Raw genomic sequence first — 25,806 nt, forward strand, 5'->3', positions numbered from 1 at the left:
CAAGCTACTCCTTGGAGGCAAGGATTCTGGGGCTTTGTCTGACATACTTTGGACATGTTGTCAGGAGGGATGGGTCCTTGGAGAGGTACATCATGCTTGGGAGGGTTGAGGCACAAAGCAGGAGGGGAAGACCCTCTATGAGATGGATTGATTTGGTGACTGGGGTAATCAGGATGGGTCTGTCAGAGGCGGTGTGGTTGGCGCAGGATAGAGCAGGGTTTAGGGCTGTTGTGCATAGGGTTGCTATGAGTCGGAAACGACTCGACGGCACATAACAACAACAACAACATATGATATTAACAGATAAACAAGAAAAGAAGACTACAATCTAATGTGTTTCCAAGTTTCAGTCAAAAGAGTAAGTTTTTATGCTGGGGGGAAAACCCCCACAGAAGCAATTAGGGATAAAGTGAAATTTTTAAATTGTTGACTGTAGATAAGGAAGTCCATGTTTACCATCTGAGGGAGCACTGTATTCTTGTTAGGAATAGAGAATACGAGAGACCTTCATTCTGTAGGAAAGTGATGTGAAGTCAGGAAAGACACAGGCATCATCATATTAACAAGCAGAATTTTTTAAAAAGTGAAATTTTCTGGAGAAATTAGTATGAAAGCACTTGTAAACCCATGTTTACCTTTATTATTAGTTAATTCAACACTGAATCACTGTCTCCTGACAAGGATATGTCAGAGATTTAGGATGGAGAGAGTGAACCAACTAGATAGTCAATACTCTTCTCCTGCACCACAATTCAAAGGCGTCAATTCTTCTATTATCCCTACTCATTATCCAGCTTTCTGACTCATAGTAATTGTGAAGTAATTGTCAAGTAATTGTTAAGATCGTGGCCTGAAGCAGGTGCACCTTAGTCTCCAGACTGACCTTGTTGCTCTTCAGTACTCTGAATAGATCCTTGACAGCAGACTTTCCCAATGCAACTCATCTCTTGATTTCCTGGCTACTGATAGCAAGAGTGTTGATTATGGAGCCACACAATCTGAAGTTATCAACAATCTTAATCTTTTCACCATCTATCAAGTTGTTGCCAATCAACCCAGTGGTAAGAGTCTTCATTTTCTTGATGTTGAGCTTCAATCCACATTGAAGGGTGCAGTTCTTGATCTTCTACAGCAAATTCCTCAGGTCCTCCTCAGTTTTTCCAAACAAGGTTCTGTCATCTGCATAATGCAGGTTGTTGAGTCTTCCTCCAATTCTAATGCCACATTCTTCCTCATAGATCCTAGACTCCCAGATTATCTGTTCCCCATATAGATTGAAAAGGTATGGAGATAGGACACATCCCTGCTGTACACCCTTCCCAATTTTGAACTTTGCACTGTTTCTTTGTAGGTTTTGCATAAGACCAATTAAGTGTTCTGGAATTCCAATTCTTCTGAGTTAATCATTACAATTATGGGTTGGTTCTGACATACTGGCACACAGCAACAACAGCTACATATTATTAGCACACATAGTGAAAATAATAATACACACTCATAAAAAACCTCTTATTTATGCACATGGCATGCATAGACTACAGGCAAGACACAGACAGACATGGGCAGAGGAAAGAGACTCATGAGTACATAGGCTTATCAATCACTGCATAGGAAACAATTGAAAGTATCACGGCTTGCATCAAGCACATCTTAGTCTTTATACATCTTTTCATGATTATAAGGTGAACACCAACATCAGGGTTAGGGTTAGAACAATTAATGATGCAACATTGACAATATAGTATTTGCCAAGTGAGAGAACTCAGAAGGTAGTAAAGAATGGGCGAGAGGGATGATGAAAATCTCAAGGAGAGAGCAGCAAGAGGTCTTTGTAATTAATTCCTCATGTGCAAGTTCAAGCTGAACTTGGAAAACTAAAGCAAAATCTGGATGAATAAAAGATAGACTGGAAAATCAATTGACTCTATACATTTTCACCCAAAGTGTAATATTTTAAAGTTATGAATAATTACATTGATAATAATAAGCATTTATTTTAAAAATAGGATCAAGAAAGAAAAGAAGAGGCAGTCAAAGGAGCTATGCAGACATTTCAATCTATTGTGGATGCGTCACTCTGTAAACATCTGACACTATCACATGTTTGGATGATATACTGAAATCCTCTTGTTTTGATGCTCTGATCACTAACCAGTCATCTATTGTGGTGTATCAACTAATCAAGACTGTGGAAATAGACTGTTTGGCAATCATACCCTTGACAAATAATACTTTAACATCAGATCCTACAGCAGCCTCTGTGAGCTTGATAGCATGAGACCATCCTTAAGAAATGGACCTTTCAGTGTGTTAACAAAATTAAATTTCTATTTTCAGCAAAAATAAAAGCTAGCACTGAGACTTGTGATAGATCCACCGAGGTAATATGCAATACATGCTGTTTCTTGGCAGTCACTCGCATCCTTCCTGACTACTTTTTGACCTTGAGGCATGCTTGGTTTCTTTGAAATGTTTTCTGCCGTGTCAAGTTTTGTATCATGTTTTCTTAGAATCTATAGTTTAAATAAGTACTTTATAATACTTATAAATAAGTTTTTCCCAAAATTTTTACCCCTAATGACTTATAAGCCACAGACTTATTATTATTATGAGTATCAACTATGAGAAATGGACATAAATAAATACAATTGATTCCTGAAGTTGGATACCATCCTAATACAAGTGAATACACATTGATAGAGGATACTTGATGCCCTCTATTAAGAGTATACCAAGTTAAGGAACAAAGATTGTCATAGCTACCTTCCAGCCATTTTTTATAGACTTTAAACCACCGGGAAGGAGAATGCTCATCTTCTTCCCTCAGAGCAACTGGTAGTTAGTTTCAAACCATGTGCCTTTGGTTTACAGCACAACTTCTTAGGAATAGGCCACAGGGCTTTCTGGTGTTTCTGGCTTCTAGAAAATCAAATTAATCAAATCTACTACTGTTAAGTCTGTTTTAACTTGTATAAAAACCTTATAAGTGTATTGTGCAGAATAGAACTGTCCACAGGTTTTCTGCGGCCATGTACTAGGAGACTGTAGACTTCTTTCTCCTGTGGAACAGCTAATGGGTTTGAACCACTGTCTTTTCTTAGTAGCCCCATCCTACTAGCCTATTAACCCACTGCACTCCAAAGATTTTAGGGACCACATACATTCTTTTCCTGCCTCCACAAAGCTAGCAAGAGCAGTGCTGGTTCTTCACAAGCTTCTGGCCTCTTTGGCCTATCTTCTTGTTTCATTGCTCTTGATTTTTAAGGGCTTCTAAATCTACTGTCAGGGACCTCACCAGAGTACTGAAAAGCAACGATGTCAGTCTAAATAATAAAGTCCATAAAATCCAGACCATCGTCTTTGCAGTTACTTGCTATGCATCAGAGAGCTGCACAGTTACTAAGGATGACAGAAGAAGAATCAATGCCTCTGAGTTGTAGTGCTGGAGATGAGTCTTGAACATACTATGGACTGCACCCTCCAAAAAATAAGTCTGTATTGGAGAGGGTTAAACCAACTCTCCCCTTGGAGGCTAGACATTTGAAGCTCTGTCTCACCTTCGTTGGGAGAGTGGCCAGGAGAGACTGTCATTGAAGATGGATGTCATGCTTGGAAGGGTGGAGGGTGAAGGAGAGGAAGACCCTGGATGAGATGGATTGATACAGTAACTGGGCGCTAGGGGTTGGTTTGTCAGAATTAGTGAGACTGGCTCAGGACCGGGCATGATTCAGAGCTGCAGTATGTAGATAGGGTCGCCAGTGGTTTGACAGCACATAACAACAATTAGACTTGGTCCACCTGGATGATAATATGGCCTGTGACCTTAATTACATCTATTATTAAGCCATGGTTGCCACGTAATGGAATACAGTCAGGAGTTTCAGTGATCGGGATTTGAGAATCTTTGGGGAGTCATTATTTCACCTCCACAGTAGTAACAGATTTGTATTGCTCTCATTCTTAGGGATTAGGATTCAGCTAGTGTTTTCATTACTTTATTGCTACAAGTAGAAACACCAATGTAGGTCTTTTTTTTTAATTTTTTTTTATTTGATTTTGTTATTTTTGTGTGCGTGTACTGTCAAATCAGATCTGACTGGTACAGGAGGAGATTGCCCCTCCTTCCCCGGCAGAGCATCTGGTGGATTCGAACCATGCACCTCTGGGATTGTAGTTGCAGTTTCTTACCACTAGGCCACCAGAGCTTCCCCAATGTAGGTCTTGGTAACTGATTTTCCAAACACGAAGAAAAATATTATTGAATTGAAGAGAAAAATATGAAATAGGGAAATAAAAAAGTTATATGAAATTCAAGAAATAAAGGATGTAAAAGTACTGTTAATATGTTTGTGGAAACAGAGAACACTTGCAATTTTTAAAAATTATCTATTTCATCTGGTTGAAAAATAAATAGGTATGGAGAAAGAAGATCTATGAGGAATAATGTGGCATCAGAATTGAAAGAAGACTCATGAACAACCTGCATTATGTACATGACAACTTTGTTTGATGAAAGTGAGGATAACTTGAAATGCTTGCTGCAGAAGATCAAAGATTGTAGCTATCAGTATGGATTGCAGCTCAACATCAAGAAGACAAAAATCCTTACCATTGAGCCAATAAGCAACAGCATGATAGATGCAGAAAAGATTTAAATTGTCCACAATTTCTTATTACTTGGATCCACAATCAGCACCCTTGGTATCAGCAGTCAGGAGATAGGTGACATATCACACTGGAAAAACCAGGGACCTCTCCAAATTACTTAGTTGGCCTTATGCACCATGGCCTTTTCAACCACTTGCTATGCTGCTGACAAACAATGAATAAGGATAGCAGAGAAGAAATGGTGCTTTGAGTTGTGGTATTGGAGAAGAATATTGAATATCCCATGGACTGCCGAAAGAACAGCTATGTCTTGAAGAAAGTGCAGCTGGAGTGTTCCATAGAGGAAAAGATGGTGAAGCTTCATCTCCTCACATACTTAGGGCTATTTCTTTGGAGAAGGGAACCGTGTTTGGAAATGTGGAGAGTCAGTGAGAGAGGAAGAACCTCGACAGCACGGATTGCACAGTGACTGCAGCAGTAGTTCAAGTGTATCAGAGGTGATGAGGTTAGCACAAGACGTGACAAGGTTCAGATCTGTTGTTCACAGGGTTGCTGTGAGTTGTACTCCGCTCAACAGAAACTAACAGCAACAACTTTAGAAAAGGTATTAGCACAGGACAGAGCAGAGTTTAGGAACTGGTTTATTACTTAAAACAAAACAAGAAACAACCACTGCACTGCACATTTGCAATCAATTTTTTTAAAATTTTTTTATTATTATTATTTTTGTGTGAGTGTACTGTCAAATCATATCTGACTGGTACAGGAGGAGACTGCCCCTCCTTCCCCGGCAGAGCATCTGGTGGATTCGAACCGTGCGCCTCTGGGATTGTAGTTGCAGCTCCTTGCCACTAGGCCACCAGAGCTCTCCTTTTTAAAAAAAAATTTTTTTTATTAACATTTGCAATCAATTTTTAACTGAAGTTCACAGCTCCCGTTTACTCGGCTCCATAGTCAACACTCTTGGCACCAGCAGCCAGAAAATAAAAAAACATATTGCAATGGGAAAGTCTGCTGTTAGGGACCTCTCCAAAGTACTCAAGAGCATCAGTGTCTCTCTGGAGACTAAGGTGAACCTGATACAGGCCATGGTCTTTGCAATCACTTGTTATGCATCAGAGAGTTGGACAATGACTAGGGAGGATAGAAGGAGAATTGACGCCTTTGAGCTGTGGTGCTGGAGAAGAGTATTGAATGTACCATGGACTGCCAAGAAAACAAACAGATTCATCGTAGAGAGGATTAAACCAGGCTGCTCCTTGGAGGCAAGGATTCTGGGGCTTCATCTAACATACTTTGGACATATTGTAAGGAGGGACGGTTCTTAGAGGGACATCATGCTTGGGAGGGTGGAGGGACAGTGCAGGAGGGGAAGACCTCTATGAGGTGGATTGATTCAATGACTGGGTAATCGGGATTGGTGTGTCAGAGGCCATGAGATTGGCACAGGATAGAGGAGGGTTTAGGGCTGTTGTACATAGGGTAGCTATGAGTAGCAAGCGACTCGACGGCACATAACAACAACCACATATATCTCACAGAGGTGTCTACAATTCATATAATTAAAGATTGTAAATATTTCCCATGACAGATAACTCACAGTAGTTTCCATTCACCAGACACACTGAGGAATCATTTGATTACAATGTAGAAATTTGGAGTTCAATGTTTTTCCCTTAGTAAATTATGTTTATATGAGTCATATGAAAAACTTATCCTGGGGTAAAAGTGAATTTACTTTTATTTGTAAGTTAATATTTTTATGTTTAAAAAAAGCTGAACATTGAATTGTTTTAAAGAGAAGAATTAGACTAGCATGAAGAGCTACCATCTGAACAACCTACTATGGTGGAGAAACCCCAGCCCCCCCACCCAAATAATCCAGAAAGCAGTTTAGTTGGCTTTTGATTTACTTTTTCTTGTAAAATAATTAATATTTTTGCTTATACTAACATGTAAATTATTTTTAATTCCTGAATGCATAGTAGCTGATGATAGGGCAGAGGCAGCTGAGATGCATGTTAGGATGGCAGGGAGAAAGACTTTAAAATATAAACTTCTGTGGATGTTCATCACAGTGGAGAAACCACATTCAGATAATTGAGATTTGTGTGGATGTGAATTTCTTCTCATTAGAATTCATGATCCCAGTCTCTACCCTGTGCAAGCAAATAGCTACAGAGTACGAATCTGGAGCTTAACTTCTTCCTGTTTCTTTCTGTAAGCATCCCACTCATATCTCCATACTTAAAAAAGTACAGTTCCATAAGTCAGTTGTGCAGCTAAAGGAATCATTAATCTTTAAATATGGGATTGTTCGTTCTGCACTCTGTTGAGGATTATGGAGTGCTTTTCATGTACTATACCTCAGAGTGTTTTACTAAGCCGTGAAGTTTTTTGGAGATGTGTGATGAATATGAAACTAACTCACATGTCTGCAGCAAGGGCTGGTGCACTAAAAACCATTTGCTAAATCTGAAATCTGTCACCCTTGTTTGATGCTTGACATGCAGGGATCAGGAGGGAACAAAATACGTTGTTTATTTTCCAACAAATATGAGTGGAATTTTTCAGCGAAGACTAATTGCATAGAGAACTTTATCCATGAATAAAAATCCTCTAAGGATTGAAAGGACATAAGGCAGGATAAAAAAATAAAACTTGGGATGTTTATCAGTGTTTACTGCAGAGGCACAACATTGGGTCAACACCAGGAAGTGTAGCCAGTGGGCTTATATCCATACTGGTTGGTTTGTTGTTGTTTTTAAAATTGCAGTGAACTTCATGAAAGAAATAAGGATATTTCACTGAATCTTTTACCAGGCTGTTCTGTTATTCAATGGCCCTCTTTATGGAACTACTATTCCTAGGTTGAATTAAACTGCTTATGTTTATATTTCAGTTTGCTTCCACTAGCCTGGGCTTCTGTACAACTATGTTGTCATATACCAATCAATCAGAACCAATTCGTAGTTGACACTCCATCCAGTAGTCACAAACAGTAAATCTCACAGGAGTAGATCGTCCATCTGTCTCCCTCAGATTTTAACCATGTACCTTTGTGTTAGCAGCATGACTTCTTACCACTAAACCAGCTGACCGCCCTTTTATACAGCTAGCACTGGACTTTTCTCACTAGTACACCATAGAGCTGAATGTGGGATATGTTGGGATTAGGTTGTCCCCAGAGAATGAAATCTCAGTGTGTAAAGCCTATATACAGTTTGTGAAGATCACAGTAAATTAACAAGGATTACAAAGGCTTGAATTCCATGTCTGTGCAGCTGGATTGAGTGATTCTGATTTGGAGGTCACCTTGTATGCTCAGAGGGAGCGTGGTGGTCTTGTGGGTAAGAAGTCGTGTTGACAACCCAAATGTGGGTAGTTAAACCTGCCAGCTGCACTGAAGGAGATAGAGGGACAATCACCACCACATGTGAGATTTACAACCTCCCAAACATGCTCAAGGGTCAGCTCTTTGTTTATTCTGAGGGAATGTGTGTGTTTTCAGAGTAGAAACGGTCTTCATAGGATTATTAAAACTGTGACCTTTTCGAAACAGGCCTCCGGAACCTTCTTCTGAGGCATCTATGAATAAGCCTAACTGCCGGAATTGTCAAGTAAGAAATTCATGGGACATACGTTCAGGAAGGATAGGCAGGAACCCTGGGCTGCACATGCAAGCCACTGTCAAGTGGAGGAGGGGTGCCGACAAATATTTCTCCTTTCTCAGGAAAACTTTAGTTCTGCCAATAAAGTCTTCCAAATGATTGAATGATCTTTCTTATTTAAAGTCTATTTATTATGTGCTTTAATCATATCTACGAAATAACTTCACAGTAATACCAAATTTAGTATTTGATTGAATATCTGGAGACTGTAGTCTAGACAAGTTGAACATCAAAAGATTCTCTCTTCCTGAAAAGACAGGGTAATGGTGGGCATAGTCCAGTAGTGATTAATTTTATAAAATATAATGAATGGGGATGATTGTATGAAACACAATGTGAATGAAGAACAGTATGAAACATTATACAAATTACACAATGTATACAAACTGTATAAGCAAACCAATATTAAATTTAAAAAAAGAAGAAGAAGAATCCCTCTCTCTGTCCCCCACCTACTCTTCCCTTGCCCTTACCCTCTCCTCTGGTAATTAAAGCAACTCAGACATCTTTAAGCTGTCTGAATATTCACACTCTGCCTTACTTACAAATTATCCGTTTCTTTAAATATGACTAAAATATAGTGCGTTTTGGGAAGAATAAGGGAGGAAGATACTTTGATCTAAGGTAGAAAATAGCACATATTAGATGTCAGTTCTTTCTTAATAAACTAATGCTTTTAACACAATTTCAATAATAATTTCAACTAGATAATTTTACAAATTGTCAAAATGATCCTAAAATTCATGAGAAAAATAAATTCACACAGTAAGCTGTGGATTATAAGGGAGGAGGGTGGCCATTAGTGAGCTTTCACCTTTTCCTTCTCTTTCCCACCCCTCCTCCCTCCCCCTCTTCTTTCTCTTTCTCTCTCCCTCCCTCTCTCTTCATCTCCCTCTCTCCCTATCTCTGTCCTCCTCCCCATCTCCCTCTCCTTCCCTCCTTTCCTTTCTCAGTTGCTACTGACATTTGCTTCCAGGAGAGAACTATTTATTCTGAATCTAGAGTTTCCCAGAGTTGAGTATATACAATTATGAGTCTTTCCCTTTTCACGGTGTCCTGAGTATCAGTTCTATTAATTTGGTGTCTGGATTCCAGAAGAAAAAAAAATCATTGAAATGCTGCACCTCCGTTGCCTCATTTTTAGTCTTAGGGTTGGAGTAGCTAATGAATTAAATTATTTGTAAATGTCTTTATTACATAATAAAGAAAGGCACATAATAAGACTTCATCATCAAAAATTCCTTGTGCTCTTTACTTGAATTTAGACAAAGATGCCTCTGTATAGCTTTAAGGCAACTGTGTTTATTTAAAAAGAATAAAAAATAACTGAATGGTAGGCATGCCTGATGTAGAAAATTGAAAAAGAAGAAAAAAATTGTGAGTTTAAAAAAGAGAGATAAGAACAGTGGCTGGAAACACTAAAGATTGATGCAGTGAAGCCAGAAGAAATAAAGATAAAGAACAACACTTGAATTAAAATCAGAAATGCATTCAGTCTTTGTACACAAGACAAAAAAAAAAAAAGATCCTGTTTGTATACTATCTGCAGTAAAGCATAAACATCAGGTGAAAACTACAGATTAGAGAGATCCAGATAAGATTGCAAGAAATAACAAATTGTACATGGACTTAAACAGCACTAAATCCTTAATTACTCTTTCAAGATATATGTGTAGCATTGGTGTGACTTTTTTTGTTGATGTTGTTGCTATTGATTTATTTTGGGTAACAGTAGCAAAATTAAGCACTTTTATATGTTTACTTGGTCTTTCAAGAGTGTAAGCCTCAAAAATGATGGCCAATATCTCTGTCACATATTGTGAAAATGAATGTTTTAGGAACTTCAGAAGTGAACCACTTAGCATATCAATTAAACCAATTAATCAGTTGTTGCTGAGCATGACTCCTAATGACCTTATTAACAAAGACCTGAAGTCCCTCTATAACTATGACATTTATCAAAGTTCATTGAGTTTCCAGAGGTATGTTGGTTATAAAGTGGATGCCACTCATACTTTAGCTGAACTAAAAAGTTTTACTACATTTTAATGTTTACCACTTTGTGAATTTTATTATAGCTTAAAATCAAAATGTTTTTTTACTACTCAGGCAATGTGTGATAAGATAAACAATTTTCTTTCTTATTTTTAATTTGTTTACATAAAATCATTCTTATATATTGTGTTTCATTTGTGTGCATTGTTTTATATATTGTATTTTATATAATTAATTTCTATTGACCTATGCCTACTACCACCCCATCTTTTCAAGTCTGTTGACTCTTTCCTCTTCCTTCACCAACACTCCTGCCCACTAACCTTGATTGTCCTAGTGATTTTCCACTCTTTCCTTTTTTCCACCCCTTGACCTCTTCCCGTTCCCCTTTTTAACTTTTATACACATCTTGCTCAGTGATCCTCCTATTTTCACAATAGCAGTCGGAGACAGTATTTGTCCTCATGTAACAGGTTATTTCACTCAGCACAATGCTCTCCAGACTCTCTCATGACATACAGTATTTTCCAAAATCATTGCTCCTTCATGCTGCATAGTATTCATTGTGTGAATGTACCACGATTTCTCAATCCATTCATTTGTTGATGGGCATGTGAGTTGTTTCCATATTTTTTGCTATTGTGACTAATCCTCCTATGAACATTGCTGCACACATCTCCTTTTGTGTCTACTTCTGATTTCCTTGGGATATATATCCAGCACTTGAAAGACGGGGTCATATGGAATTCCTATGTTTGGCTTTTTGAGGAAATTACTAAATGCCTTCCACAGCGGTCAACCCATTTTAGAATACCAGCAAAATGGTTATACCATTTTACAATACCAGCAGTACTGTCTATGAGTTCCAGTCTCTCTATATCCTCTTCAACATTCGTTGCTTGTTCTCTTATTAAGCTTTGCTACTGCTGCTGGAATGAGATAGTATCATTGTTGTTTTGATTTTCAGCTCTCTGATTGCTTGTGACTTGCAACATTTCTTCATATATGTGTCACCCGTTCAAATGTTCTTCGTAGTCTTTTCATGTCTTTTAAATATTTTCTGATTGAACATCCATCACTTGTGGAGATTTTGTAGTGTTCTGTAAATTTTAGTTGTTAGACTCTTAAAATGTCATTGTCAAATGGTTTATTTCCACTTTGTGGGCTGTCTTTAAACCCTATTTGAATAAAAAAAATAAATAAACCCTATTGGAGAAGGTCTTCTCTGTTATACAAAGGGATTTAATTTTAAGCATATCCATTTGCAGATTTTACTCTCTCCTAACTACATTTTTTTTGCTATGCTTGCAAGTCTATGACATAGGCTAGGGCTTCTAAATTTGTTTGCATTTTGTCTCTTCTGATCTTTACAGTTTTGAGTTTTATCTCTAAGTCTTTGATCCACTAACAGTGGCTTTTTGCAAATGTCGTGAGATGTGAATTCTGAGAAATGATGATTTTTAAGAGTAAAATTACATGTTTTGTTGTGAATCATGGATGCATTCCTTTTTGTCTAGGATAGACGGATTATTGTGCCCAGGGTTATCAAGGAAATAAAATTAACTAGCGTAATTTACAACATGAAAAACAAACTGTGACCCAGGAGTCAAAACTAGGTTGTTATCTGTTTTCCTATGGCCACAGAGACATCTTGGCTTAGTAGTAAGGAATCGTGCTGCCAATTCAAAAGTGCATGGTTTGAACCCACCATCTCTTTCATAGAAAAAAATGGACAATCTCCTCCTGTGTGATTCACTTTCTCTGAAAAACTTTTGGAAAGTTAGCTATGAGTAAGTTCCAGTTTGATGGTAAATAATAACTACAATAACATGAGCTCAGAATATGGCTTAAAAAGCTTCAAAACAAGAGTAATATTTTTTGACATGTAAAATGTATATTACATTCATATTTGAGTGTTCATAACATACAAACTGTGGTAATGTGGGTAGGTGTGTCAGAGACAGTGAGATTGGTTCAGGGTAGAGCAGAGTTCAGAACTATTGTGCATAGGGTCGTTAGGAATCATAGTCAACTCAACAACACATAACAAGAAACACAAAGTTTTATTACAACACAACTATGTTTATTTTTTATGTATGTAATAATGCTCATAATAGAGTTCAGTAGTTGTAACAGAAAGCATATGACTCTAAAACTGGATTCTAGCGATACATTTTCTCCAAGTGATACAAAATAGTATTTAAAACATGATATCTTACTGGCTATTATATCTCAGTTTCCTATTTAAAAACAATGCACTAACACTATAGCTGTTTAAAATGAGAAATTAATTCCATAATTAATGACACTGTAATTGTTCTCACTTGCTTAGTTTATTTGTTCTTATAAACAAAAAGTAACAGTTGTTGAAATATTTTAATAAAACATGTTCTGTCTTAAATAAATGTGGCACTAATGTGCCAAATGCGATAACGGTTACCCATGGCAGACAATGTTTGGTGGAGCTTCCCAGTTAAAACACACTTGGAAGCAGGAGAGGCATCCACTTCCGCAATGGCTTGCCTCTGGAAACTCTATGAACAGTGCTCAGGTCTCTTGTTCATAGAGTTGCTATGAGCCGTCTAGGACTCTACAGCACTTAACAAAAACAACATGTTATGTAAATTTTAGTTGCATTAGAAATACGTCTCTGAAAGTATTATGATGTCTGGTGTTACAAAGAGATATGTCATTTCTTTTAGGGTGAAACGGTTTGTTTGTTTTTGTTGATGAGAGGAGGGTAAGAGTAGTCTTCAGTGATAAGAAGCTTGAGCAACTATCAAAATAGAAAAATTAGGCTCATTCTAAGAATCAAGGATTTTAGTTAAAAATTCAGGTTATTCTGCATGTAAATACTGAACAAGAAAGCCTAGAAAAAGAAAATAGTAAGAAATGGCATCAGAGTGCTAAAAATAATGACAGAGAAAGATTTAAGAGTTTTATAGAGAGAAAAGGGCACCCTTAAGTCTTAATATCAAATGGATATGCAGTGAAAAAGCCAAATTGTATGGCAAACTAGACACGATTAAGGGCATTGTTGGTGTTATTAGTTAAGTCTGTGATGACAAAAACACATAGCAACACTGAGAACAACAGATCTGAACCTTGGCCTATCCTGCACCAACTGCGAGATGTCTGATACGCTCAGCCCCACTCTTACAATCACTGGATCAATCTTCCTTTCTGTAAACTGTCACCATTTCCAGCATGATGCCTTTTTCCAAGGACTGGCCTCTCCTGAAAACATGCCTGAGGTATGTGAAATGAAATGTCACCAACCTTACCTCTAAGAAGTAGCCTGAGTGTACTTCCTCCAAGGCTTTTGGAGTCAGTATTCTTCTATCCACTTTTCTTCTCCATTATAATCTATGAAGAAAATCTAAGAAGTGGCCATACAAGTATGAGCTCTGAGAGTTAGCCAGTATTAATACTATATCAAAGATATAATTTGAATAAGACATGTTAAAAATATACATGTAAAAATATGATCAACAGCTATCATAGATAAAATGATAATCTTGGATTCTTTCTCAAATAGAGAAGAAATGTCTCTGTTTCTGTGACAAAAAGCATATTTTGTTATGTACTGTTAAATCATAACTGAATCATAGCTGGCCTTAGTGAGTTTTCAGATGCTCTGAATACATAAGAGGAGATTACCCATTTTTATCGCATAGAGCACCTGGTGGATTTGAACTGCATACCCTTGAATTGGTCACAAGGGCTTCCTGATAGAAGACATAGCATTCCAAACATAGTGTTCTTATTTTATTTTTTTACTTTTAAAAAAATGGATTTTAATACTCAACATCTTTAAGATATCCACCAGTTGTTTGTTAGTTTGGGTTTTGTTTTTTTTTAACCAGTGTTTTCAAAACAATGCCTCCAATGGTACACTAGCAGTACAGATTGCTTATTAAGTACAAATCATTTTATGAAGTCATATTCACCTATGTAAAAATAAACACTACAGATAATAAATACTGTTAACAAGTAAATTAAAACCATAATTATAAATAAATAGAATAAATAACAAATTTCAAACAGTAATCTACAAAAGCTTTACTAGGTAAAAATATTCGCTCAGCAGTCTCAGGGAATATACCAAGCACAGTTAACCTCAAATAGGAAGGTTAGCAAGTTAATACACTTTCTCTCTTAGTGGAGCCCTATTCAAAATCATGAGTCCAGCAGAAAATTACTGCTGTACATTTAAAAAGATTGGTCCAGCTGTGTTCTCTAATTCTTCCTTTATATTTACAGTATTGCAACATCATTATGTAGATTTTCTAGAAAGACTCCATGTAATCCATCGGACACCTCTTCTTTTTGATCCTCACTTGTATTAACCTCACCAATTGTCTGTGTCCTGGGTATGTCCGTTAGCAAGTCTTTTCCTTAGAGCTGACTGTTACTCAGAAGCTTTGCCTGCCTGCTTTCCAAGGCCAGGTTTTTTTTTTAAAAAAAAAAAAAAAAACAGTGCCTGAGCACTGTTCATACATAGAGTTTCCGGAGGCAAGCCATTTCGGAAGTGGATGCTGCTCCTGCTTCCAGGCTTCATTTAGTCAGGAAGCTCCAGCCAACACTGTCCACCATGGGTGACCATTACCACAATTGGCACATCAGTGTCCCAGTGTTCAGCATCATAGCAACCACGAGTTACCTCTGTACAGCAACACACAGACCAGTGTTATACCACTTTTCCCTTTGTCAGTAGCAGATCATTATTTTCTACTATTTCATCATTATTGTGGACAAAATCTTAATAGGGAGATCAAATCAAATTCCTTTTAAACAGGTCTGAACTTCCTTTTTATTTCCCCAGTATTCTGTCAACAAACTCCTCAAATTGCAGTTGAGGGAATAGCCTATGTGCCCAGTTCTCCATGTGTCTGATTAGCTTCTTCACATCTTCAGTCTCCTGACTTTTACCTTTGAACTTTACATTATCAAACATATGACTTAAGGTTGACTTATGACTTAAGCCCTCTCTCTGAAATTAATCCCTGATCATCCAGCTTGAGTAAGTTCCTTTTAACTGTTCTCTTTGGTGGCACAGGGACAGATGCTCTTTTCTCTCTAATTCTTCATCAAGTTCAGCTTCTTCACCATCTTCTCTCTCTAGAGAGCCTGGAGGTGGGAAAGGAGAGGTTTCATCTTCCACGTGCTCAAAATCTGGGAGTCCAATTATGTCATTCTCCTAAGGTTCCAGCATGCTCTCCTCTCCTGCAAACTGCAGGCAGCTCTGACCCAGTACGTGGTACCACTGTTCTTATTTTTTTAGGAAAGGTCAGTCCTGTGAAAGACACATGCAAGACCTCCAATGACATATACTGACACAGTGACTGAAACAATGGGTGTAAGCACAGAAGAGATGGAGAAAATGTCCCAGTTTAGGACAGAGTGTTCCTAGTGTCACTGTGACTTGAAGCTGACTCAAAGAGCCTAACAACAGCAATACCTATTAAGCAGAGTTTTTTAATGTAATCACATTCATTTTTAACTTAAATCTTATGTATATAATATATATATACTTTTTGTATGCATCTAGCTTAAGCATGTATTTTTTTATTTACTTGAAATAGTAAACTTAAGAAGAAGTTAGAAGAGTACTGGTAAACTGTGCAGCTTGTAACCAATGTCATAAAACAAAATATTTATGAATTTTTGAATGGAAAATCAATTTACTTTGTTATCTTGTACTTAATTTTTATTATTAAAACTTTTAGAAAGAAAGTTTTTTAAAAATTAAAAAGAATTATTTTCCTCTCTGAAAGTGCAAAATTATACAATACTGATGAAGCACACTATCATGGGGTGTGTCACGGAGGAGGGTCTTTGGGTAAGCTCTGGTGGTCTAGTCTATTGGTAATATGCTGCACTGCAATGCCAAAAATCACACAGTTGAAGTCTGCTAGCTGCTCTGCAGGAAAAGGATGGGCAATCTCCTCCCATGCAATTAAACTGCCTCTGAAAACCCACTGTACGGTCAGCTGTGGGTCAGTTCCAACTCGACAGCATACAACAACAATCACAACAACTTTGGGAAAACTGAATGACATTTTGCAAAGTTACTATTAAATAAAGTTGGTACATCAATATAAAACTGACAGAAATACAAGCAGAGTTTAGAAGAGGCCATGGCACTAGGGGTATCATTACTAATGTCAGATCTTAGGTAAAAGCAAAGAGCACCAGAAGGATGTCTGTTTGTGTTTCATTGACAATGCAAAAGCATTTGCCTATGTGGATCACAATAAATTATGCTTAACATTGAGAAGGATGGGTATCTCAAGACATTTAATTGTCTTATACAAAACCTATACCTATACTAGGAAACTATTTTCTGAACAGAGAAAGGGAATACTGTATGTTTCAAAATTTAAAGAAGGAGTGCATCAAGGATGTATTTCTTCTGCATATCATTTCAATGTACGTGCTCAAAAAATCATTTAGGAGGCTAGACTTTATGAAGGACAATATAGCATTAGCATTGGAGAAAGACTCATCAGTAACCTATGTTATGCAGATGATGCAACCTTGTTCCCTGAAACTGAGAAAGTCTTGAAGAGTTTGCTGAACAAGGTCAAGAACTGCAGCCTTCATTATGGATTGTATTTCAACATCACAAAACAAAGATCCCCAGCACCAAACCAATTGTTAGTATCATGACATATGGAGGGGGGAAAATGAGGCTGTTAACTATTTCATCTTGTTTGCATGCACAGTCAATAGTCTTGGCACCAACATTCAGAAAATCAAAAGATGAGTTGCTTTGAGGAAAGACTGCTGTTAGGGCCCTCTCTAGAGTGCTAAAAAGCAACAATATCTAACTAGAGAGTAAGGAGTGACTGATCCAAGCCATGACCTTCTCAATTTTTTGCCATACATTTGAGAGCTGGACAGTGACTAAAGATGACAGAAGAATAGTCAATGCCTTTGAGTTACGGTGTTGGAGAAGAATATTGAACCATGGACAACCAAGAGAACAAGTAAGTCTGTCAGGGGGAGGGTGAAACCAGGATACTCCTTTAAGTATGACTCATAGTGACCCTATGAACAAAAGGTCTGAAACCTTTCTATAATTATCACCGTTTCTCAAAGTTTATAGTTTCCAGAGGCATGTTATTTAGGAAGTAGATGCCACTCCTGCTTCTAAACCTGTCTTAAACTGGGAGCTTCACCAAACACTGTCCACTAAGGGTAACCATTATGGCATTTGACACTCTAATGGCAAAATGTTCAGCATCACGGCAACCCCAGGTTACCTCAGTACAGCAAATTGACAGGAGAGTGCTGTACCATTTAGAAGAATGATCCTTCAAAATAAAATAACAACCAAATTATAAATACAAAGGCCCTCCATGGCTCTTGTTGACCCCAAACAGGAGGCTTAAATTTAAAAAATCAATATAGTATGTTGTTGTTGTTGTTGTTGCTAGACAAGACCATTAAGATAGAAAGTAGATTTGTGGTTGCTGGGAGTGGGAATAAGAGTAGAATGGAGATTGATAATGAAAATGGTTTTCTTTTGGAAGTGTTGCAAATAACGTTGAATTGTACACTTAAAAGAGCAAATTTTATAGAATTGCATTTTAAGAAAATTATTATAAAATATAAACTTAATATCTTTAATCATCTGAGCAAAGCAACAGGAATCATACTATGTCCAGAAGGACCTTTCTTTCACAGCTGTCATGTATTCCAAGAGAATGTCATGCTTTTACCAATACAGCTGACAATAAGGGAAAACCAATTTACTCTGCAAACATTTCCCCAAAGCAAAGTAAAAAGTTAAAAATAATAATAGCTATGAATGAAATAAAGACACTGACATTTATTTTTTCTATATTGTCTGCTTGCTGAAACTGAGGAGGACCTGAAGCACCTGCAGCAGAGGGTCAAGGACTGTAGCCTCCAATATGGATTGAGGCTCAATGTCAAGAAGACAAAGATTCTCACCACTGGGCCAATTGGAAGCATCAGGATAGATGGTGAAGAGGTTGAGATTGTTCACAGCTTTAGTTTGTTTGCTTGGCTCCACAGTCAACACTCTTGGCACCAGTAGCCAGGAAATTAAAAGGCACATTACCATGGGAAAGTCTGCTTTAGGGACCTCTCCAAAGTACTGAAGAGCAATGGCGTCTCTCTGGAGACTAAAGTGTGTCTGATATAGGCCATGGTCTTCGCAATCACTTGTTGTGCATCAGAGAGTTGGACAATGACCAAGGAGGACAGAAGGAGAATTGATACCTTTGAGCTGTGGTACTGGAGAAGAGTATTGAGAGTACCATGGACTGCCAAGAAAACAAACAGATTCATCCTGGAAAGGGTTAAACCAGGTGGCTTTTTGGAGGCAAGGATTCTGAGGCTCCGTCTAACATACTTTGGACATGTTGTAAGAAGTGACTGGTCCTTGGAGAAGGACATCATGTTTGGGAGGGTGGAGGGACAGCGCAGGAGGGGAAGGCCCTCTATGAGGTGGATTGATTTGGTGACTGGGGTTATCGGGATGGGAGTGTCAGAGAGAGTGCGATTGGCACAAGACAGAGTGGAGTTTAGGGCTGTTGTACATAGGGTCGCTATGAGTCGCAAGCAACTCGAAGGCACATAACAACAACAACAACAGCATATTATCTGAGTATCATTGTTAATGGTATCGAGGTTTCAAAAACAGCCAATATTATCAATAAAAATGAGCTCTTCTGGCCTAGAGGTAAGAAGCTTAGCTGAAGTCTTGAATGCATTAAGTTCAAAACCACCAGCTGCTTTGTGGGAGAAGCCTGGGCAATCTCCTGTAGTGCAATTAACTGCCTCTGAAAACCTGCTGGAGGGTCAGCTATAGTTTGGTTCTGACTCAACAGTCCACAAAAAAGAGGCAACAATATCAATAAAAATAATATAGAAAAAAATAAGATAATTTTAGAAATAAAAATAAAAGTGTACAATTTTAAAGATAGCAATCAATGCACCAGCTATGGCCTACTTTGTTTATTGATATAAAATTCCTAAACTAACTGCTGAAATGTTACTATGCTTGCAGGGTCAACTTTCATTTTATTTTAAGTGTTTTGAAGTGACTTTTATGAAGTATCTATGCCTGAAAGTTTCATTTTTCCTTTAACTAAGCCAACCTAGTTCAGTGTGAAAAACAATTCTGCTATGAGTGACACTGGAATACAATCCCCTCTTGATATTGAGGGCAGTAGAGATACGGAGAGAAGAAACAGTGCCCTAAAATGCTTCCTTTTTCACATGTTTGTTTACTGTACTAGAAGATTTGTCTATTATTTGACCTTTCATAGACAAAATGAATTGCTATTAAAATAGCCTATCAAAATTGTGATTTTCTAACGAGACCCTCCATTTTTTTTGAATGAAAGCACTGTAAGTTGTTTTATTTTTAGTCTAAATCAGATACCATTGCTAATGATAATCACTTCTTTTGATACTCATCTAATTCTTGTCAGTTGTTCAGCAAGTGTGTTCTTCATATGCTAGTGATTATAAAGTGATAAACAAAATTCAATATCACCGCTTTCTGGTGATTACAATTTGGTAGAATAAACAGGCAATCACCACTTCAAGTAACTAACTGAAGGGATAAATTGAAACTGAAAAATAAGTAAATGAAATCACTTTTAGGGGAATATGTAACAATGGAGTCCATCTTAATCTAGCATTATCACGAATATTTTTCTAGGAAATGTGAGAGCTGACATTTGTGAGATAGATAGGAATTTATTAGGGATGTTGCTGTTTGCTTTCAAGTAGGAACTGACCCATCGTGACTCTCCAGTGGGTTTTAGAGACAGTAAAGCATACAGGAGGATATTGCCCATCCTTGTTCCAGAAGAAAGGAACTAAAAAGGCTTCTTACAGGGTGGTCATATTATGTGGAAGTAGGTAGTGGTGTGTGTGTGAGTGTGTGTGTGTGTGTGTGTGTGTGTGTGTGTGTAAGAGAGAGACAGAGATTGAGATTGAGAGATTAATCCTGAAAAATTTTTTGACTGTTGTGGAAAGTGGAATGTGGAGGAGTGAAAGCGGATATGGGAGTTCAGTCTCTCTACAACTTCATCAGCATTTGTTTTTTTCTACGTTGTTGAATTTTGCTATCATTGCTGTGGTGAGCTGCTATCTTATGGTTGTTTTCATTTGCATCTCTTTGACAGCTATGTATGTTTTTAACATTTATTCATGTGTTTGCAATCTGAATTCTCTTCTTTGGTGAAGGGCCTGTTCATATTCTGTGTCCGTTTTGGGATTGGGTTTTTTTTATTCTTGTTGAGATGCTGGAGTATTTTTAAAATTTTAGCTATGATTCCCTTATCAGATATATTATTGGCAAATATTTCCCCCAGTCTGTCAGTTTCCTTTTTTACCCTGTTGTAGAGGTTTCTGGATACATATAGGTATTTGATTCTTAGAGGATCAAATTTATCTACTTTATTCTCTTCTGCTTGTAGGATTTGCTTTATGATTTGCAGTCTGTTCATGCTACGGATTAGGTCTTCTAGTTATTCCTAGCTTTCCTCTAATGCATTTTATAGTCTTTGGGTTTACTGTGAGGTCCCTGATCTACCTTGAATTGGTTTTTGTGCATGGTGTGAGGTGTGGGTCTTGATAATTTTTCTGCAGATAGCTTTCCAATTTTGTCAAAACCATTTGTAAGAGAAGCTGTCATTTCCCCACTTGACTGATTTCATCTCCTTTTAAAAAAGCCATTTGACCATAGCTCATAGATGAGCTGCTTTCTAGGTTCTCAGTTCAATTCCATTGACCTATGTGTTTGTGACTATACCAGTGATAACCAATGTATAACCAATATGAAAAGTGGTCTGTTGCTTTCTCAAAAAGTTGGAAATAAAATACCTTTTTACCCAGCAATTCCATTACTGGCAATAGACCCTAAAGAAACCAGAGCCACTACTTAAACAGATGTGTGCACACCCATGTTTATTGCTGCAATAATCACAATAGCAAAGAGATGAAAGCAACCCAAGAGCCAAATGAATGGATAGAAAAACTATGGTACATTCACTCAATAGAATATTATGCATCATGGAAAATAATGAGTGTGTAAACATTACAAAACATGGGTGACTATGGAAGACATACTGAGCAAACTGTCAGTCACAAAATGACAAATACTGCATACCAACATAACACCACTGTTCTAAAGTAGGAAAGACATGGGGTGGGGAGATAGGGGGAAAGGGGATAAATAACATTACATGAACAGATGATGGGAGGGGAAGATAAGGAGGAAAGTATGCAAAGATGAATGGATAAGAACCATTCTATAAATTTAAGTTAAAATAACATTTTTTTAAAAGGGAAAAAAAAATAAATATGGGAAGAGCAAGCAGTACAGCAATTCTGATGAAGACCAGATGATATAACTTGGAATGGAATGGCTAGACAGGAACAGATCAACAGATTTTTAAGAAAATAAAAAAGACTTTGGGATGGATATCAAAAGAAAGCAATTTTGCTATCAACCCAAAGGTAGAGAGTTCAAATCTACTGGCTACTTCACTGTAGGAAGATGAAACATCACCGCCTGTGTGATATACAGACTCTGAAAACCTACTGGAAGGTCATCTATAATGTAGTTTTGAAGGCTTTTATTTATCTTTGTAATGTGTTCAGGCACACTGCACAGAAAAGATATCTACAAATTTGGTAATATATTGGTTTGAAATTAAGACTAAAAATGTTTTTAAAAACTGTTGAGGACTTTGCTTATCCATCATTAATAATTTAACAGATAGAGTTCTAGATCTGTATATGACTAAGCAATTATTTCTTTTACCTGGTTGTCAGACGGCTTCTGAGGCCAGCAATTGGATATGCAGCATATACATAATTGACCCCTATTCAAAGACACAGTGAGCTGGCGGCCCAGCATACTTTAATTATGTTTAGCTTTATTGCTCCCTGGGGAAACATTTTATCATTGATTGTACATGTTGGATGGTGGAAAAATGAACTTCATTAATACAAAACCTATTTTATGATATCAGTATAAATTTGGAATGTATAAAAGCCATTAATTCAGCATATGCATATAAACAGATGCTTCATATAATAAAAGTGAGCATTAAGTAAGGGTCACTGTGTGCATTTCAAGCCATCAAATAGGTTAATTAATTATGGTAGAAATAAAAGGATGCCTGGGACCTCAATGGAGAGCTAACATTAAATCACAAAAAGATGAACTCTGTTGGCAAATCATTAGTGCTGGCAATCTCTTACCCTCTCCTCCTCTGAACATGTAATTATGAAAGTATCCCACCATTTTTAAAGGAAAGATACAGTTTTAGTTACTAACAGTACATTGTGACATTTGTTTTACCTAGAGGATTGCACTTACTTTTTAAAATATATTAACAAATATGTTGTTTTTGTTAAGTGTCATTGAGTCAAGTATGACTCAGTGACACTATGAACAAAAGATTTGAACCCTGCTGTATCCTGCACCATCGTCAGAGCCCGTTGCAGCAGTCACCATGTCAATCCACCTGGTTGAGGGTCTTCTTTTCCTTCACTGACTCTCCACCCTTCTAGCATCATGTCCTTCTCCAAGGAATAGCACCTTCTAGCAACATGCACAGAGTATGTGAGGTGAAGCTTCATCATGCTTGCCTCCAAAAAGCATGCCTGCTGCACCGTTTCCAAGACATACCTGTTTGTATCTTAGCCGTCCATGGGATGTTCAGTACTTCTCTCCAATGCCACTTGTGTTCTCAACAGTTACTTTCCTCTATAGATTGCTACTTTTAGAACGAAATCAGTGCAAATTCATATCAAGATGATTTAGTATTTTATAGAATTGCTGTCACTAATTTTTTATTTTATTATTTTAATTAAAGTGTACAGGAGAGTTGGATTTTCATTCATTCATTGTTTCATGTTTTCCTCCATTCCTTCTTATCTCCTCCTTGATCCACTTTGCAATGTACCTCTTATTTTGTTCATATTGTCATACATATAATGCCTAATCATATATTCCTTTTAAAATGGCATATCTTCTAATGCAGTGTTCCTTATATATCTACTATCTTCCAGGTTTCCTGCCAACCCTCCATGTCAGAACTGAAAGCCTTTATAACAGTGGTGTTATGCAGTATTTGTCCTTTAGTTACTGAGATATTTCATTCAGCATGATGTCCTCCAGGGTCACTTATATTGTGTAATGTTTTACGCCTTTGTTTTTTTTTTCAGTGCTGCATAGTTTTCCAATATGTGAATATTCTATAGTATTTCTAGCCATTCATTTTTTGATGGGATAAATTAACTCTTGAGACTATTTAAAACTATTTGCATCCTTGACTATTGTATGATTTTTTAAGTGTTGTAGTTTCACTTCTAGACATGTGATACCTTTGATTAGGAAGTAAAAAAAAATTAATGGCATAGCCACTAATAAATGCATGAATAGAGCATTAGTAGAGTAATGTTTATCTTGGCCATTTTTGGAAATAAAAAAAACACCCTGGATTTTAAGTCCTTCAGACAGTATAGATGATATAGATATAGATATAGATGTAGATATAGATGATATAGTAATTGTGTAACACTATGTGATGCTATATTCATGCTCGACTTGAAGGCATTCAACAACAACATGTGATGCTATATTCACTCATGCATTGTATATTAATATATTATGGACAAAAGTATTAATATTTAGAATTAAACTAATTAATATTTTTCACTATATTCCTCCACTTCTCCTTTTCTACCTTTTTAACAGATCAACACCTGGATGTACCTTTCTTGTGAATAGCCAGATTAAATGTTCAGAAGATATACTTAAGCAGGAAGAGAGTCTAAGTGTTTCTACACTGTAGGGAGATGAAGGGGCAAGAGAAAATAGGAAAGTCAGGCAGGCAAGATTTGGAACCATTGGGAGTTCATATTGGGAGAAAGGAATCCTGGAACAGCTGCTACGTTAAAAAAAATCAGGGTAGGGAAGAAAAGAATTCTCAAGATACTTGCTGTGATTCAGAATGTATTATCTGTGAGAGAATGACTGCAGAACTTCTGTATTTTAATTATATTTTCTCTACCTAACCTGTGATTCTTCGACAACTCTCTGGGCCTAGGTGACTGAAGGTGCTTGGATTTATTCAGGTTATACATCCATACACATATACGTGTGTGTACACTTACACACACACACACACACACACACACACGAGTGCTCACTCCTACAGAATTATATTTACTTGCACACACATTCACATGGGTAATATGTCCATTTGTTTTGCCATCAGTACAGAAATAAACAGATTATGCTCATTGACGAACTTTCTTGGGCCCAGCAGCTAGGTTATGAACATTAGCTCTCATTAGCTTTTAGTTTCAAGATGCTGTCATGTCAGCAAAGCCTAACCAAACCTCCTCTTCTATTGCCAGCTGCACTCACTGTTACATGAGTTCAAATACAGGTCAATTGTCTCAAGACTCCTTTTGATTTTTACAGAACCACCTAGAGAAAGCATCTTAGACCAAGTTTCGGCTTTGTGTTTATCAGTGTCTCTCCAGGAAGTTTTATGATTAATTTGTGTGTTTCCTTTTGTGGAAATACAGCTTGAGTAGATATATTGTTGTTGTGTGCTGTTGAGTAGAGACTGATTCATAGTTGACTCTCCAGTCAGTTTTCAGAGGTTATAAATCACATGGGAAGAGATTGTCCACATTTCTCTCACAGAGCAGCTGGTGGATTTAAAAAACATGCCTTTGGGATTGCAGCATAGCTTCTTACACTAAGCCCCAAAGCTCCTTAAATTATGCCTTGTATTATTTATTATCTATTAAATATGAAAATAACTCTGGGGGTCTATTAATAAAGACTTATGCTGCCAATCCAAACACAAGCAATTCAAATTTACCAGCCGCTTAGAAAAGGATGGGCACTTCCCTTCCCTGTGATGATTTACTGCCTCTGAAAATCCACTGGAAGGTCAGCTCAATGGCACATAATAATCACAACAACAACATGAAATATGAAAAAATATTCAAAATATATTAAATGAAAAAGTCATTATGTGGATACTTCTATTGTCCAATTTTACTTTTTTGGTGTGTTTTTTTTTTTTTTAATTTATGCTATTACAAACAGTAGAAGCCATCTCTAGTTAAGAACAAAGGAATTTATTAGAAGGATAATGAGGGCCGACTTGGCATTGATGGTGTGTAACAGCAGCAGCAGTTACATCTGCTCTCTCTGTGGCTACAAGGAATTAACTTCATGCTTCCTTTCATTTCATATCACTCAAGATCAAAATCCCAAGATAATAGGAATTATTAGTCCAATTGATGCCATATACTAGGTCCTAGCAAGTTAGGAGGAGTGAAGTGTTTGAGGTCTTTGCACTTTGGGAATTCCCCTCCAACATGATGTCAGGCAATGGTTGCAAAGTACTTTTCTCCAGGAAAAAACAAAAAAAGAGGGAGACTGGGGAGTCTGACAGAGCCCCGAATGACAAATGTATATCACAATGTGTTATCTAAAGATAACATT

The 25,806-nt window shown here is 37.2% G+C and overlaps 1 protein-coding gene and 1 pseudogene across 1 annotated transcript in view; one reads left to right on the top strand and one right to left on the bottom strand.

Annotated features, from left to right (window-relative positions):
- Window positions 1-25,806, top strand: part of MAGI2 (membrane associated guanylate kinase, WW and PDZ domain containing 2) — a 1,911,292-nt gene that overhangs the window by 465,793 nt on the left and 1,419,693 nt on the right. The window lies entirely within an intron of this gene.
- On the bottom strand, window positions 14,965-15,489 carry LOC102852569 (annotated as a pseudogene).

The sequence above is a fragment of the Elephantulus edwardii genome, unplaced genomic scaffold (assembly GCF_000299155.1).
Source record: "Elephantulus edwardii isolate Elephantulus edwardi_28Jun2011 unplaced genomic scaffold, EleEdw1.0 scaffold00022, whole genome shotgun sequence".
Taxonomy (NCBI): Eukaryota; Metazoa; Chordata; class Mammalia; order Macroscelidea; family Macroscelididae; genus Elephantulus; species Elephantulus edwardii.